Here is an 18,177-nt window from a genome sequence, read left to right as displayed (position 1 = left end):
CTGCTGAACATGCAAAAGGGGCCTTTGAGAATGCTTGAGCCTAGGTCTGCCCCTCCATTGATAATACATGTGCCAGCAACCGCAAGCCAGCCTGTGATTGGCTGAGACTGAAGGGAACCACCTGAAGCATGCCAATCATTTCAATCACAAGGGCTGCCCCTGTGCTGGAAACCCTTTGTGGGATGAAAGTGGCCCCCTTCAAACTCAGCAAATCTTACTCTAGGTTTGGAACAATGTTAGCGCAAGCAGTGGCACTGGGAAGGTAGAGCTAGCCCCACCCATTCCCAGACTCGTGTATTTTGGGCAGGAAACAAGCTATGATGTGTATGATAAAATCCCTAGCATAAAATGTGGTTTCTCACAAGTTTATTGGGGTTAATCAATAGCGGTGGACTGCTAACCTGAACGGTCGTTTGTTCATACCGCCAGGCTTCTTCTGTAATATGCAGCTGCATAGCCAAAAGGAAACAGTCTAGAAGTTGTGCCGGAATAGTGAGAATCAGTGTACAGAAAGAGGGAATAGAGATGCATCTAGCAAACAGAGGAACCTCTCAACAAACCTTTGAAGACAAAATTGGAATAAAGTCACATTTATAGCTGACAAGAATAGAACAAACAGAATACATATATCATATATTTTAGGGGCAGCCTTAGCAGAAAGGCAAGGATATATCTGCAGGAAACAGAATCCTATGCATTCTTAGATTTATGACTGATTTTTTAAGAGTGTGGGAATGACTGCCAGGATTTCATCTCATTCATCTTTGTCTAAAGAGGCTCAAATGAATGCTGCCACCAGAGGTTAAGGAGATCCATTTGTCAACGCAAGAGGATGGGTCGGAGACAATAAAGGAAATGGTAAAACCAACCATCAATCCCTGTTATTTATTGTGATTTAATTAGCAGATCTAGACTGCATTCTTCAGAATGCTCTGCCAGGCCAAATCCCATTTACTATTATGGGGCTTTCCTGGACGCTGAGCTTTGCAGAGTGGGTTGCAAGCGTGTTTCTTCCTCCCATGCCTTATGATTTCTTGTTTATGCAAAACATGCAGAATAAGACACTTGGGAATATATAGTACAGAACTCTGACAGGACCAGATCCAAGTTTGAGGGGAACTTTGGGGAAGAGCCCTCTGTTGGGCCTTTCCTATGTTGTGGGCCCATCCAACTTACCCCAGTGGCAGTAATAAGTAGCCCCACCACTACCACCCCTGAGTGGCTAGATACAGGAAGTGCTATTTCAATTACCCAGAATGCCTCTGTCATAGTGTTGCTCCAGGGTATTGTTGGGAATTAAAATGGTGGCTCTTGGACACAGCTGAATTTTTAAATGAGACCCAGGGCAAGCATTAATGGTGGGTCCTGCCAGGGTGTTGGGACTTTTCAAGGATGTCATGCGCTGATGCCAGGCCTGCTGATAAATGCCAAAGGTGATCACATTATGCAATTTTCTTGATAGGATTTAATTTAAATAATAACTAAATCATTGCTCAAGACAACTGTTAAAACAGTTGATAGCATTTCTGGATGTGATTTTAATGATTTAATTTAGAAGAATTGATTTCAATTATCAAGGCAAAATGTGTTTAGTGGCCACACTTATGCAAATTTGCTTAATTTGCAGATTAAGTATGACTGAGATAGCCTCTACTTACCCACAGAAAACTAACATGACAGAAAGAAGACTTAACACCTTTCCCCCTGACATGCTAGTTTGCCATGTGAGGAGAGATTTTGTTTTTTATGGAGAAGCATTCAGTCATATGATGCCCCATCTATACTCTGAAATGGTACAACTTGGGCACAAATTTAGCATTGCTCAGTCAGGACAGGCAGAGGTCTTACACTGAATGTCAAAGCAGAACCTCAAACATTGGAACTTTGCACCCTTGACTGCATGGTGGGATGTTCAACTCATGTCCAGCCACATGGTTGGCTGAGAAATGGATTATTCTTATGTTGCATGCTCATTTCCTCATTGAAGATGTGGGACGCTCAGGAACAGCCCTGCTATTTATGTAAATGAGGCCCATATATGATGCTAACTACCTATCCATCACGATCATTCTCAATGATGCTCAGTAAACCATGGCTTAGTCTCAATTAGCAGGGCAGCAGAAAGATCAGGGGAGGAACAATGTACCCATGATCTGTGGTCTAGGACAGGCATCCCCAACCTGCGGCCCTCCAGATGTTTTGGCCTACAACTCCCATGATCCCTAGCTAACAGGACCAGTGGTCAGGGATGATGGGAATTGTAGTCCAAAACATCTGGAAGGCTGAAGGTTGGGGGTGCCTGGTGTAGGAACTCACACTTCTTTTCATTCACACTAAGCCATAATTTGGCTTATCAGTATGAGCAAACTGGGCCAAAGTAACTTCAGAAGAAGTCCACATATGGGATTTAAAAGGACCTTATAGGCAATATATAATAATTAAAACAAAAAACGGATGTGGCACTAAAAGCAGCAGTAGAGAAAAAAACTTCTGCATCTTAAAAAGTGCTAGAAAACTGTTTTTCAGGAGTAGCTGTCATTTAATCCTTTCATTTATTGGATTTGTCTAGGACCTCCCCAACTCCCATGGATCACTTGAAAATTGCTGGGGGATTAGACGGACCACTTGCCTGTTGTAGCAATCATAATGTGCTGTGATAGATGCTGCATTAGTTTTAAATTGTATTTCTACAGACATAGCACACACCACCTGAATGAAGGCCATGGACCATTCCACAGCTTGGGAAGCCCTGGCCTGGGAGACCATACCATGAAAGAATTCAAAAGAGCTGGCAATAAAGAAGGGCTTTTTATCCCTTTCAATAAACTGTTCCCTCTTATCCACTGAGAGGAAGGACCATCGCTTAGTAGTAAAACACCTGCATTGCATAACAAAATGTCCAGTAGCACATTGGAGACTAACTAAGTTTGTTCTGGGTGTAAGCTTTCGTGTTTTTTGGTCTCTAAAGTGCTACTGGACATTTCTTAATTATTATTTCGACTGCATCAGACCAACACGGCTACCTACCTGAATCTACCTGCATTGCATGCAAAAGATTCAAGGTTTAACAGTAGCTCCCCGTCTGGCTTGGAACAGCCTCAGTCGGAAACCCTGGGTCGTTGCTGCAACTCAGCATAAACAATCCTGAGGGTTCTTCCACACTTCCTCTTGTCCCGCCACTTTCTCCCAGAAACATGGGAACATGTCCTACAAACATGGACACAACGTAGAACATCACATTCTGCTCATGCTCCCTAGAGAAAATGTATTCTGTAAGAAAAGTATGTGATCAAATGAATGCCTGCCAGTGTTATCCAATAATATTTAGGCAATGGCTAAAATACAGTGTGGTTTTTGAAGAAAGATTTCATCTCTCATCAGCAATAGGATCTATTTTTTAAATGTACTCCCCCCACCCCCCAAAAAACCAAATGTTGGAATGCTTGATAGAAATGCATTTATTTGTCAGATCACGAAGTTCTCATAACATTTCTCAGCCTTAATAACACATCTGCTCTTAAAATGTGGTCTCTTGGTAATAGCTGGCTGAAAGTGTCTGAATTTAGGGATTATTTGAGACAACAGATTTCCTTCTATTTGGAATTGAATGAGGCATCTGCTCCCTCACCGTTGGCTTTGTGGGATATTCTCAAGGCAATCATAAAAGGGCAGATCATTTTGTACATTATGGAAAGGAAAAAAAGACCTCTGTTGGTAATTATGAGAATTGGAAGGGTATATTGGGGACCAGGAAAAATAGTACTTGATGACTATAAAAGTAGTTGCTTCATAGAGCCTCCACCCAATTTCAGGAAGATGTAGAGCACCCAGATTAACGAAAGAAGGGACCACAGTAATGCATGAAGGCCCAAAGTAGCAGGTGGAACAAAGAAGTGTGTGTGGGGGGGGGGGAGGAATCTGGAAATTATTTGCATTGTACCTCAGGAAAAATAAACAAGAAACTGGCTGACTCATTACAGGATGAAGAGTTAGTCATGGATTCCCAGAGAATGAGCAGATTGTCTGCCAGTATTTATGACAACCATGTATTTGGGGAGGAGATTTTAAAAATTGGATTATGGTGCACAAAATCACATGCAGTCCTCCATATATTAAATTGCTTTTGTAATATTAAAAATGAAAGCAATCTCACAGCAATTTGGGAATATTACTACAGAATTCCAGAGCCTCTACTAAAAAATGTAGGCTTAACATTTACCCTGACAAAAGTTGATATTAGAGTCACAGAATTGTAGAGTTGGAAGGGACCACGAGAGTGGAGAAAACCTTCCATTTTGCCCAGTGTGAAACAAACACTTGCTTTGGAGGAAGTTTGTTGTGGAATTCCAGGGACAAAAGTGTTTTGGTGTTTTAAGGTGCAAGTAAACAGATACCTGCATGCATGTCTACAAAGGACCTTGTGAGCTGTATTGTCCAAGAGGAACCTGCACAACAGGTGCAGTTCCACAGTTCCTGATGTTATCATGGAACAGCCATGTCTGTATCACAAGCCAAAGATTCATTTCCTGGCATGTACCACCCCTCAGGATCACTTCTTTAAACCTTTTACCATACTTTTTTTACTTTGACTTCCTTTCCAGGAGCATTAAAGTCAGGCTTCCTACATGCCGTTAACCACCCTCGTCCTTTGGGCACAGGGATGGTTTACGATGTACTAGTGGAAAGTCTTTTCATGAATGCCATTTCCCAATCACTCTAATGCAAGTCATAAACTTATGTGTTAAGCCAGTTGTACTTCCCTGTATAAGCACCCAAGGAATGAACCCACCTCTATGTAACAGTCAGATTTAAGATGACACCTGAAGAGCTACTGGGACTGAACAGGTGACATCACAGGATGACATACTGACTTATTTTGCCGTGAAACTAGTCTGATGTTACAAAACAAGTCATGTCCTCTGGAGCTCAGTAAATGACATAGTACTTTCCAAATGGAATAGAACCTTCTGGTTGATATAGTACTTTCAAAATGGAGCAATGAATCTCTAGGCAATGGGATTTTCCAAATACTAGATGTAGTATCAAGCTCTGAAGATAGTTTGACACCACATGATTGATCAACCACTGGAAGAATGAATCATTATTTTAAAGTACTTTCCTTCTGGTTTAAGTATAACCAGCATTCCAGATCTGTTCCTGATCTAATCAGCAGATGGATGTGTTACAACTGGCTTTCTCGATCCCTGCTAATTAATCTTTTACATTTTCTTACAAAAGCATTTATTACTATTCTTACACTTATTTCCCACCTTCAGGGATTTGTAGCTCAGTAGGAGAGCCCATCTTTTCCATACTGAAGGTTCCAGGTTCAGTATTTGGCATCATAAGCTTTTTTAAAAAATAAAAATAAATCAGATATAAGTCCTAGGGAAGATCACTGCCCAACAGACAATATTTGATTAGATTGAATAATCATCTAACTGAATAAGGCAGCTTCATATAGTCACAGGATGGTGATTACTACAGTACGACAGTATTGCATCAGTTGCCATCCTAGCAAATCACATGCTACAATCCTCACCTCCCCCCATCTTCCTCCCAATAGATCTTTGCATCTTTGCATTGAAGGCCTAGAAGAATGACATCAGTTCCCATCCTGGGGGCTAATACACTCTGCAGAGGCTCTGCCATGAACTAGGTTTCTTCTCCTATTATTTTATTTTTAAAACTTATTAAGTTGTTGATGGGGGGGGGAGGCGGAACCACTCAGCGCCTTCTCAAGGTGGTAATCCTTTCCCCTGCTCTCTCTCTATATAATGACTTTTTTACCACAGTCTTTACGCATGTGTGATGAACCTCCCTCTCAACAATGCTTTGGAATAATGCTATGTTAGGGACATTGTGGAAATAAAAATGGCAACTACCAGACCCAGATACCTGGCATTGACTGGAGCACTGCTGTCCACTCTCGCTGCTTCTGCTGTCAGGCAAGCTCACCAGGGAGGGTTGTGGTGCAACCATTGCAAGTACTCTTGGATGGGGAGTACTTTGTGGGAGAGCTGCTCCAGAGGAAGAACTGTGAGGGGAGAGATACTTTTGTTCTTCATCAGCCAATGGCTTTCCCACCCGCCTTGCCTCACCCTCCAGCCCTGGGAGCCTTTCCCAGACCATGACTTGGAGAACAGCAGAAGCAGCTTGGAAGAGAGAAGAGGAGCTCAGGGATATTTCTTAAAGTAATTTTATAAGTTGTGTGTCCTTTTTTCTCAATTTGATCCTTTTACGTGGTTTTCTACATTTTGTGGTATTTTATGCCAAAACATTTCATGCTTTTTTATGATTATAGATTAGTAATTCTTTATTGTAATAAATGTAAACTCTTTAATTATTATTTGCTGATGCTTCATTTTAATGTTTACTATTAGATTCTAATGGACTATTGAATATTGCTTTATTTGATATAGGTTGTTTTTTTAAAGTTATTGTGACTTTTTATCTTGGATCACATTGTTATTATTAATGTTTGATGTTTTATTATGTTTTTGTATGTGTTGAAAGCTGCCTAGAGTGGCTGGGGCAACCCAGCCAGATCGGTGGGGTATTATTATTATTATTATTATTATTATTATTATTATTATATTATCTTGACTCATTTCAACCTGGGTTCATGCTTGGTTATGGAACTGAATTGAACTTGGTCACCCTGATGAGTGACCTTCATCAGAAGAACAGGGGGAGTGGGGCCATATCCCTCCTTGATCTCTCAGTGGCTTGTGATATCATTGACCACAGTACACTTATACATTCTATGTGAGGCTGCCCTTGAAGTTGTTCTGGAAGCTGCACTTGGTGCAAAATGCAGTGAATTGACCCTCACTGTGGCAGGATTTGGCCAACATGTTACCCTACTGTTGAAAGAACTGCATTGACTTTCAGTTAGCTACCAGGTGAGGTTCAGGGGGATGGACTTTTATATTGGTATATAGGTAAAAGGTAAAAAGGTAAAGAACCCCTGGATGGTTAAGTCCAGTCAAAGGTGACTATGGGGTTGCAGCACTCATCATGCTTTCAAGCCGAGGGAGTCGGCGTTTGTCCACAGTCAGCTTACCAGGTCATGTGGCCAGCATGACTAAACCGCTTCTGGCACAATGGAACACCGTGACGGAAACCAGAGTGCATGGAAACGCCGTTTACCTTCCCACCACAGCAGTACCTATTTATCTACTTGCACTGGCATGCTTTTGAACTGCTAGGTTGGCAGGAGCTGGGACAGAGCAATGGGAGCTCACCCCATCACAGAGATTCAAACTGCCGACCTTCTGATCGGCAAGCCCTAGGCTCAGGGGTTTAGACCACCCTGCCACCCACGTCCCTATATAAAGCCCTATCTGACTCACCCCTTATATACCCAACTGATCAGTATGTGCTACAGCTAAAGATCTCCTGCAGACGCTACCTTATTAGGAGGTCTGCTCTGCACAATGTAGGAATCAGACCTTCAGGGCTGTGGCACCTGCCCCTTGGAATCTCCTCCCCTTAAATATTAGGCACTAGCTCTTTTTTGACACAGGGACGCGGGTGGCGCTGTGGGTAAAACCTCAGTGCCTAGGACTTGCCGATCGTATGGTCGGCAGTTCGAATCCCCGCGACGGGGTGAGCTCCCGTCTTTCGGTCCCAGCTCCTGCCCACCTAGCAGTTCGAAAGCACCCCTAAGTGCAAGTAGATAAATAGGTACCGCTTTATAGCGGGAAGGTAAATGGCATTTCCGTGTGCTGCGCTGGTGCTGGCTCGCCACAGCAGCTTCGTCACGCTGGCCACGTGACCCGGAAGTGTCTGTGGACAGCGCTGGCTCCCGGCCTCTTAAGTGAGTTGAGCGCACAACCCTAGAGTCGGACACGACTGGCCCATACGGGCAGGGGTACCTTTACCTTTACCTTTTTTGACACCTGCTGAAGACCTTCCTCTTCCAACAACGTAGTTAAGTAGAGATCTTTCCCAGCCTGCATCTACAATCCGTACTGGAGTTGTTTTTAATCTATTTATTTGATCACTTGTTGCTTGTCACCCTGCATTCCTTTGCTTATTCCAAAGTGTGTGAGAGAGGGAGATTTGTCTCGGGCTGAATTCTCCCCTCTATGCTGAAAAGTCTTTATAAGAGACTGGCTGAGTGGACTGGGTAGTTGTACTGCAATGTTTTGCCTCCCTCTTGTGCCACAGAAAGTGGGCTATTTCGTGAGCAAAAAGTGACAAAAATCATTGGAGCTATATAATTACTGGGGGTCACCTATGGATAACAATGTTCACAGCTCAAACTGCATGGCTGTGCTTCTTCAAGGAGGTTAAAGCCACCCCATTTGAGAGCATGCTGTTTTCTAGCAGTCCAGATGCCACTGATTGGAAGTCACAGAGAGTCAACACAGAAGAAGCAACCCCTGCAAATGTACCTAATTTCCCTCGAGACCATTAGGTTTATGAAAATAAATAAAACCTCTGTAACATTTCCCCCCCCTTTTTATGGTATCAAGAGTTCACTAGAAATTATTCCAATTTAATGGTCAATTTAAGAACATTAAATGTAGTTAACAATCAATTTAGCAGGTATTATTCCACTTCTGTTTATAAATGTCTAATTAAAATAGGTCATTTTTGCTGTGCGGAGTGTGACTTTTGCTAGCCAATTGCAGCACTTAAGCCAATGCAGCAAAAATAATGGCTATTTGAATACCCTCTTTATCCCCCCCACCTCCAAAAAAGGGGGCAGCCTGCATATATATTTGCAGTTGCTACCCCCCACTTTCCAGATCTTCCCTGTCATGCCTTCCTTCCAAAAACCTCCAGGTATTTAGAGCAAAACCACAGAGTGGAAGGCACCACATGGCTTGGCAAAAGGACTCCATAAAGTTCTGTCCTGTAGCTGTGGATACAAACTCAAGCTGGTCGTACGCAGAACTCCGACATGTTCAGCCCACTACCCCTCGGCACAGCCAAATGTTTCAGCAGCTGCCCCTTTGTCCTGTTTCTTAAATAAACAAAGAACAGATACAAATTAATGACCTAAATTTATGGCAAAGAACACTGCCTTCCCAGAGCTAACTGCCTTAAAAGAACAGATGTTAAAATAACATTCGGATTCACACAAATGCAAGGGGTTTTTTTTAATGGGGGGGGGGACTTCTGTGTGAACTTGTAGGCTTGGAATACCATATAGAAAATAACCTCTAAAGAAGTAAGGCATTGCTTGCCCTTTGCTGTTGCACTACAGATTGTGTGACCTTCCTATCCTGAACGGGAGATGCAAATTATTCTGCACATCACATGCTACAATCCTCTCCCCCCATCTGTCTGTCCCCCCCAATAGATCTTTGCATTTTATCTTCAGTCTGGAAGGACAAGAAGAATGTTACTTTAGATAGTTATCAGATGCTGTTAGATTTGTATATCAGTCTCATTATTATTATTATAGTCATAATTATAATTATAAAATAAAACCTTACCTCTTTGTCCCATCCTTCAGGAGGCAGTCTTTAGTCATGAAGAATGCTTTCTTGGAAAACCTTGTTGAGAGTTAAGCCTGAAAAGAGGCAGACTCTTGTGAATGGTAATTATATCCAGGTGCGAAGAAGTAATTAATAGAGAGAAACCTTTAGCAAAAGGAGTGAGAAATCTTAAGTCGGGAAGAGGGGGAAAACAGATGTAAAAAAACAACAACCATCGTGCAGATCGCAAGAAAAGTCACGTGTAGGATTACATTAAGGCAGTGAGCACTTTTCATCAAAGAGACTCATAGCAGAATGTTATCCACGAAGAGGAGCTACCTGTTAATACCTTCCTTGACCCCTCCAATCCTTTGCAGTGCCATTTGAGTTGCCCGTCAGATAGCGAAGTTTTGCCAATATGCTATACAGGATTCCTGAGTTACATGGAAATACTATTCGTTCAAAATAATTTGCAGACCAGTTTTCCTATGCTCAATGCAATTTAATTAAATATCAACAAACATTTTGAAAGCAGCAATTAAACATAACATGCCTTTCACAAATCGACTCTCAGCAGCCATCAAATAAAATCTGAACAGGCTTCAAATTGTCTCAGCACCCCATAGGTTTTACAATCTATCCAAAAGGCCACGGGGGAAGAAATCATAGAATTGTAGAGTTGGAAGGGACCCTAAGGATCATCTAGTCCTGTGGTTCCCAACATGGGGCACACGCCCCACAGGGAGGCAATTTGATTTTTAAGGGGGCAATTCAAGAATGAGTTATTAACAATTAATGGCCTTTTAGGCATCCTCCACTTTGTGAATAATAAGAATTATATGTCACCGGGGGGGGGGTGTCAGGATTTTAGAGATGCTTAGGTGGGGCATGGTCAAAAAAAGGTTGGGAACCACTGATCTAGCCCAACTCCCTGCTACGCAGGAATGTGCAGTTGTCCTATACAGGGATCGAATCTGTGACCTTGGCATTATCAGCACCACACTCTAACCAACTGACCTATTGAGGATGGAACAGTTTCTGTTCTCAGGGAGGTCAGTCCAAAGCTTTGGGGGCAATTGCAATAAAGGCTCTACTCCTTGAGGCTGATGGTTTTACCCAGGGGTTAGCAACCTTTTTCAGCCATGGGCCAGTCCACCGTCCCTCAGACCATGTTGTGGGCTGCACTATATTTGGGGCGGGGGCGGGAAATGAACAAATTCCTATGCCCCACAAATAACCCAGAGATATATTTTAAATAAAAACACATATTCTACTCATGTAAAAACACCAGGCAGGCCCCACAAATAACCCAGAGATGCATTTTAAATAAAAGGACACATTGTACTCATGTAAAAACATGCTGATTCCTGGGCGGTCCGAGGGCTGGATTGAGAAGGCGATTGGGCCGCATACAGCCCACGGGCCTTAGGTTGCCTGCCCCTGGTTTTACCCTTCATAAAACACAGGAGCCCCTGGGGCAAATACAGGAGCAGGTGGTCTCAGAGTTGCATGCTCCCCATTTCCCTGAGTGGCAAGAAACTCAGAGACAGGGCTACTGGGTTTTGCTTCCTTTGGATGACAGAGCATGCTAGACATATAGTGTTTTTGTTATATCTGTCTATTTACAAATATCCATGCAGAGCATAATGGGATCAAATAGATTACTAATACAGGCAGCACAACCACTGATCCTGCATGAGATTCCTAACTGACCTAGGGTCCTTCATCTTCAGTCAACTCACAGTTCCCTTGTCTGGCTCTCTTTCTAACCAAACTCAAGCAGCAACTGCTTCTAGTTCTCTCTCTTTCCCTCTGCCAAATTCTGATGGACTTCACATTTCCAAGATTAGAGAAAGACTGAAAGACATCGAGGATGATCCAGCTCCTTTTGTTATATCTCTGGGTCACCCATCAAGTTTGTCAAGCAAAATAATGGGATAAACTCCATTCATGCCTACCTAGGCAGTCAAACTCATTATAGTATGTTGGGTCCTTGGCTGTGAAGGATTTTCATGTGGGAATTATAACTTGCCCTGGACAAGAAGCATTCTAAATTCCCGACAAATTATTATCATAAATTTGAACATATGCTGTATGGATATAGTGGAACATGTCTTGCTGAAGAATGGACAAATAAATACATGTTTAGATCATGACAAAAAAGGAAAATTTCTGGATACCTTAAATGACTGTGTTCTAGACCAGTTGGTCCTTGAATTGACAAAAAAGGGAAGCAATCCTGGTGGGAGATGTAGCCATTGCTGAATTGATTAGAAACAGTGACCTCAGTGCAAATTCAACATACAGTATATGTAGGTGGACAATTGCCCAGGAAGTCCAGCACAGAAACATTTCAAAAGAGGAAATTTGTCAAAGATGAGAGGATTGGTAAAAAAAAAAAAAAAATTGAAAAGGAAAGTCGTATGGGTCAAAGGTATCCATCCAAGAATTCTTAAAAGAGTTCACATGTGAAATTTGCTGACCTAACTGAAATGTGTAACATGTTTAATTGGCCATGTTCCAGTCTTCTAATATTATTCTTTGTGCCTGAAGTGTTGCATTGGAACATGGCCAATGCAACACTATAATAATAATTTTACTATTTATATCCTGCCCATCTGACTGGGTTGCCCCACACTGGGTGGCTTCCAACATATATAAAAACATAACAAAACATTAAACATTTAGAAACTTCCCTATACAGGGCTGCCTTCAGATGGCTCAGGGGTCGGATAAGTCCATACCCTCTAACATTTCTCCATTGAAAATAGGGACATCCTGAGATCAAATCAGAAACCGGGACGGCTTTTGTAAATCCAGATTGTCCCTGGAAAAAAAGGACACTTCGAGGGTCTGATCTGGTGATTTAAGAAGCGCTGGCTTTAGGTGATACCACCTATATTCACACACAACACAGCCTGAAGCCAGGTTAACAAATTACAAGTCAACTTCAACAAATCCATTTGCTTGCTGCGCGCCAAGTGCATTTTGTTCATGCCATCGCACACTGCACTCCATTTCCCTTCTTCCTCAACAGTCTAATATACATTTTCTTGTCAAGCGTCTTGGCAGTCAATTCCACGGTTTGCAAGATGGACTGAGAATTCCACAGGTGGACTGATTAGTGGGTGGCATTTTTGAGTTCTAGCAAGCTGTTAGCATTATGTCTGTTTGCTTTAGGTACAGATGTGAAGTGATTTGACAGTCAATTTCAAAAGTGTGTGAATTTTTTTAATGTCAAACTCTTCTTTATGGATACAGTCTCTTATCTGCCTGGCTGTCCATTGGAGAGAGAAAAAACCACAAAACCTCAATCTGGTGGTTTCCAACAACAAGGAGGGGTGGGGGTAGGGATCCAAATGCTTTCAAGTGAGAAAAAAAATGGTTTTGCATGGGAGGGCGGAGGGAAATGTAATTCAGCTGAGGGCTTCAATCCACATGACCAAAATTCTATAGCGGGTACAAAGGATCTGTTACTAGGAAGTCAATTTGCTGTTTACTTCACACAACTCACCCGAACACAAGGTTGCATAACAAAAGCCATAGATACAGGCAAGTGATGTTTGACAAGTGGAATTTTCTGTTGACTTGCTCGTTACATTTCCTCCTTTTGACAGAAACATTTGGAATGTGATTTTTCTTGCAGTTACTCTGAGCCCAAAATAACAACTCTAGAATCAACGCTTTGGAGGTGGAAAGGTACAACACAAACACTTGCAGTCAGAGCAACATGGGAAATATGAGTTGACATGCACAATAACCACACGTGGCACATGGTTTATTGATTGCATCTTGTCATATGAAAGAGGCACTCTCAGATCTTGACATCATACTTCCATATATTTCACAACTGTGGAGGAAAATGTAAATATTATCTATAAAAGCTGTGGATAGAGCTGGCTAATGAATGGGCCAAGATTCCTCTCTCCACATAGCAGCCCTTCTTAGAACAGCAACAGTCAACACCTGTATAAGGGGAGGCCACTTTCTTGTCCAGAAAGTGGTGTGGGAGAGGGACAGCCTGTCACATGAGTTCCTGCGTCAGGAGCCATCAAGCTCTGCATTATAGTTGGCACTGTTTCATACCAAGTTATCAAATTTATGAAACATATGCGCTTGGGTGAAGTCATCAGTGAGGGAAAACTGAGGAAAATGGTTCCTCCCAAAAGACTGCTCAGGAAGCTGACTGGCAATGGCTCTTTGCCTTTCTGGAGCATGCCTAATCATGCAAAAGCGTGTACACGAAATGCCATGTATTGGCACACTTTCTGTAGGTAGCTATTAACCAAAATATTTCATATCACACTCAAAGAGAGATGTAACGTCAATATGTGAATTATTTCTCTCACACAACTTTTGTAAAGGTCCCACAAGTGAGTGCTGCAGGCGATTTTTCCTAGGCACGACGCAATTTAAAATATGACATGGCTACTGGGTGTCAGGCAGAATTGCCATGTGGCCTTTGCACCACCCATTAGCCTTCCCTGATGTAGAGAAAAGTTCATTCAAAAGAGTGGTCATAACAGCCTTGGACTGTCCAGCTCGTTGCTTGTTTATTTATTAATAAAAACACTTCCATAAAAATACCAAAATGGTTTCCAACAAGTATACACAGGCACAATAAAAACCACATACAGATTTAAAACCTGAGAGCCTCAGCTAACTATAATTTTGTCAGCATAAGCCTGGCTTATGCATGGCTTCATCTCAGAGACATACATGTTAGTCTCAGAAAAAGAGAAATATATACAGTAATTGGTAAAAGAGTTTAGTAAGCAGTAATAACTCCTTCTGGCCAAGGAGTTCATCACAGTCAAAGGCACTGCGATACGAATGGTGGGAAAGGAAATAGCATCACTAACAAGCCTCTGAATATGTTCTGAGGTAATTTCTGAGGTAATTTCTGTGGAGAACAATAGTCACTCCAGTGCAACTGTGGCAATAAGCCTGATCTAGCATTGGGCGTACCTTTTACTCCTAGTTCCATGTTGATTAGCTTCGGGTACAGTCAAGTCTGAAAGAAAGAATTAGCATTGTGAATACCATAGGTGACTGAACAGCCCTGAACTCTATTTCTGTGAATGCTCATGTCAATTCAAGGAGAAGATAATATCCATTTCAAATCTTACCACAGGCTGGGTAAAAGAGGGTGTTACTTATCATAGACACCAAGCTTTGGGAACTAATTTTGCCTTTCCCCAGCAATTCTCTGAAGTACTAAGAATTTCTGAAGAACAAGTTTGCAAGGTAGGGGAAATGGGGGTTGGGCGTTGGGAGGCACCTAAGGACATAGAGTGCAGGAAATATTGCAATATGTAAATTATCATTTACACACAGCCTCACTTCTTGTGTAAGGTATAAAGACAAAAGACAAACAACAAGTAGCTGCAATACGATGCATAAGATTGAAGCCCTCATCATCCGATCTAATTCCAGGATGAGTAGTACAACCCAATGCAGCAGGCAAACACACTTGCACAAAACCAACAAAATAAGAGCACACACTGGCTATTTGAGTTATTTATTGATTGCTTGTATCTGAAAATAATATGCTGCCATTCGGATTAGAGGAAATAAATGGGATGCATCCATTTGGTGCATGAGCAGAAAACAGCTCACACAATGGCACTTCCTCTCCCCTGCAGCTCCCCTGAACCCCTCAAAAAGCCTCCCCAAAAGGCTGGGAGGAACAAGCAAGCTTTGTGGGCTATGTGACCTGGATCTGCAAGAGAGGACTGCCCAAAATTGAGGGGGAGAATCTTGTACCAGTGGAGCACAACATTCAATTCCTCCATCTGATTTCAGGCAATGTCCCCGCCCACTTCAGCCCCGGACAACCCAATCCACAATGGTTGGTAGGCTCCACCAAATTTCTGAAGCAACTTTTGGGCATTCCAGCAGAGAGGACAGGAAGGGAACAGTTATCCCTTGCACTAACTTGCCTTCCGCTCAGTTGGAGAAGACTCAATCCCAATAACAAATCCAAATAAAACACAGTCTTAAAACAATCTTAAATTTGAGTGTGCGTACCAAGTCTCCATGTAGGCAGCTGAACTAAAAAAACCCCGAAGTTTGGCCTTGTTTACAGTTTGTTTCCCTGCTTTTCTTCCTTTGAAAAGTTTCTCCTGCACCTTTTTGCTTTGCTGTAAATGCATCCAGGCCTTTTGACTCCAAAGCGTTTTGAATATAGTTTCTTTTCATTCTTTTTTCCTTTTTCTTTTCAAGCTTTAGTTTGACACTCTAATGAAGCTGTTAATTTGCTTTGGCTTTTTTTCTCTTCTTTTTACACTTATAAATAAAAACATTTGTTCCATTTTTTTTTAAAGTGTGAAGAGCTGCAGCAGAAGCCATCAATTAACACAAGCAGACAGGGCCAGAGTCCTTCCTTCCTTCCTTCCTCCTCCCCCATAGCATACTGTAAAGATAACTGTGTGGTGCTACTTTGGGGGCTGCTGCTTGGGAGGGAAGGTTAAACGGAGCGTTCCCATTACTCCCCTCCTCCTCCCTCACTACATCTGTTTTTGGACAAATAGCATAATCAATACAAGGCCTGCAAAATGGACTTTTTCAGCAGCTGCACTTAGACAGAAGGCACAAGAAGGAACGAGGGGGGGGGAGATATCCTTTTGTGTTCCAAATAGCCGTCCAAAAGCAACCAAGGTTGCCAGCGGTTGTTTCTTTCCAAGTACCACTTTCCCTTTCCCCCATTACAGAATTTGCAAAAAGCAAACCACCTCCCTACTTCCCCTCACCAGCAGCTTTGCTTAATTAGCCGGGTTTCTTTTTTTGAACAGTTACACAAGTATTCAGCAGAGGCATTTCCTGTAAGACAGACCACGACTGCCAGAAGATTCTGGTCAGTGCAGGGTATTCGAAGCAGACTAGCAACCCATCTCTGACACTAGGGGTCTGTGAACTGCCCTGAGAGCTCCGGGTATAGGGCAGAATATAAATCCAATAAATAATAATAAATAAATAATAACAACCCGTCCCTTTTGTTTGTCTCTGTTTCATGATTTCCCCAATCTTGAACTCAGTTGCAAATCATTATTTTTAAACCGTCATGAAAATTCACCAGCATTTTAGTGCAAATTTCTCCTAACAAGCTCCATTTTATATGCAGTTTTGACTAACGTGCACATTTTTGTAATGCATTTTTGCACATTATTTTGACTAATATTGGCACTTTTATGCAGATGCTTCCCCTCCAAATATGCATTTTTGTAAATGTTGTTCATTGGTGAACTGCATCACAAAATTCAGATATATGCGAATTTTGAAGGATGGCTATGTTTTGGTTCACATATCATTTTAGAAAGTGCCAGTTTGACAGATTTGACAGTTTTAAATGTGCACTGAATCAAATTTATCACCCACCCCTATCCAACACCAAAACTGCATTAGAGGGCTCTGCCTAAGAGACCAGTTACACCATTTCAGTTTAAATCATGAGGGAAAATCTAACCATGATTTTTTTTCAACAGGCTTTCACCAGATTTAAGTTTAGAATGGAGAGGAACAGAGACTGAATGACAATGTGGGCACTTTTGAAGTTAGATTTTTGCCTTTTTCTTTTCTTATCAAACCCTGTCCAAAAGAGTCAAGGAAGGTTCAAACAATGCTCTAAAACTTACCCCCAAATATTAGCTGAGCTACAAGTTTCAATTGCACCTCCCATGGGGTTGGCAACAAAGGCTTTGGAACTTTTGGAGGGCTGACCCTAGTGCTGGCCAGCTAGGCAAAAGCAACAGCTACGCCAAGTTCAGTGAAAAAGAAAATATAGCTTTGAGCAACGGAAAGGTCTAATTTATCTTCAAAGCAGTTTCGAAGGAAAGTCCTGCTGGCCAGATGTGTGATGTGTTTTCATTTGGGTGTCCTCCCTGAAACGTCTGGTGCTGCTTTCATTCAGAAGACTTTTTAACATTCCCATCTTATTCATGTTTTACAGTCTAAGATATTAAGAAATACTGTAAAAAGTTATTGCTTATCTATTTGTCATTCTCATACATCACAAGTGGGGGACCATGTTCAGCCTGAACCTGCCGCCTTCCCTTATCTTCCAGGGGCCACATGCCAAGAGCAGACAGGGCTGGAGTCAATAGCATTCTTGTGGGATGTGAAACACAGAGCAGTCAAATACAACATCCCTAGAGTGGACATAAAAAGGGGACGTCTGGACCAGCCAGTCGGAACTTCCTGTTTCCTCCTAGGCTGGGACAGACTTCCTCTACATGTGACCAGAGGTGGGCATGGCCTCACCTGTGCAGGTAACAAAAGCATAGGACTGGCCGCCATCTCTCTCTCTTTGACTATATTTGTCTAAGAAGCAACATCGGCTTAGCCTAAGATGCTCGCTTCCACCCAAGAGAGGACAAAGAGACTATCTCTTTATGGGATAGATTCCAGGTATATTACTTTTGAAACTTAAGTCTGCCTTCTGGGATCCATCCGTGAACAGACTGAGTGAGTAAGTAAACTCTTTTTATACTTTTATAGAGGACTGTGTCATGTCTATTTCTTTTATGAGGGACTAAAGGGGAAATTACCAGATAACTTATTTTAGAGGCTTTAGTGAGCCTGAGCAAACTCATCCGCTGTGCAAGTTTAAAAAGGGGAATGTTAAATTGTAGAACTTGTTAACACAAGTTGGAAAGGATATAATCAAACAATATATCTTCTCCTGCATCCCTGAACATTCCCATAATTCTGGGTTAAATAATCCAGAATACAGTAGTACCTCGGT

General features: G+C 42.1%; 1 long non-coding RNA gene across 3 annotated transcripts; it reads right to left on the bottom strand.

Moving 5' to 3' along the window:
- Positions 1-370: 370 nt before the first annotated feature.
- Positions 371-9,591, bottom strand: LOC310758973. 3 transcript variants are annotated; one of them, XR_014546142.1, is made up of 4 exons: positions 9,453-9,591; positions 3,028-3,207; positions 1,252-1,417; positions 371-560 (listed from the first exon to the last, which is right to left on the bottom strand). It is a non-coding gene; the product is annotated as an uncharacterized lncRNA (long non-coding RNA). The 3 variants fall into 3 exon arrangements; XR_014546143.1 differs by having other exon boundaries at positions 1,252-1,414; XR_014546144.1 differs by lacking the exon at positions 1,252-1,417.
- Positions 9,592-18,177: the final 8,586 nt, after the last annotated feature.

This window comes from Podarcis filfolensis, assembly GCF_964270895.1.
Source record: "Podarcis filfolensis genome assembly, chromosome: 3".
NCBI classification, from domain to species: domain Eukaryota; kingdom Metazoa; phylum Chordata; class Lepidosauria; order Squamata; family Lacertidae; genus Podarcis; species Podarcis filfolensis.
The sequence above is the reverse complement of the archived record's forward strand: the minus strand, read 5'-3'. Positions and strand labels throughout refer to the sequence as shown.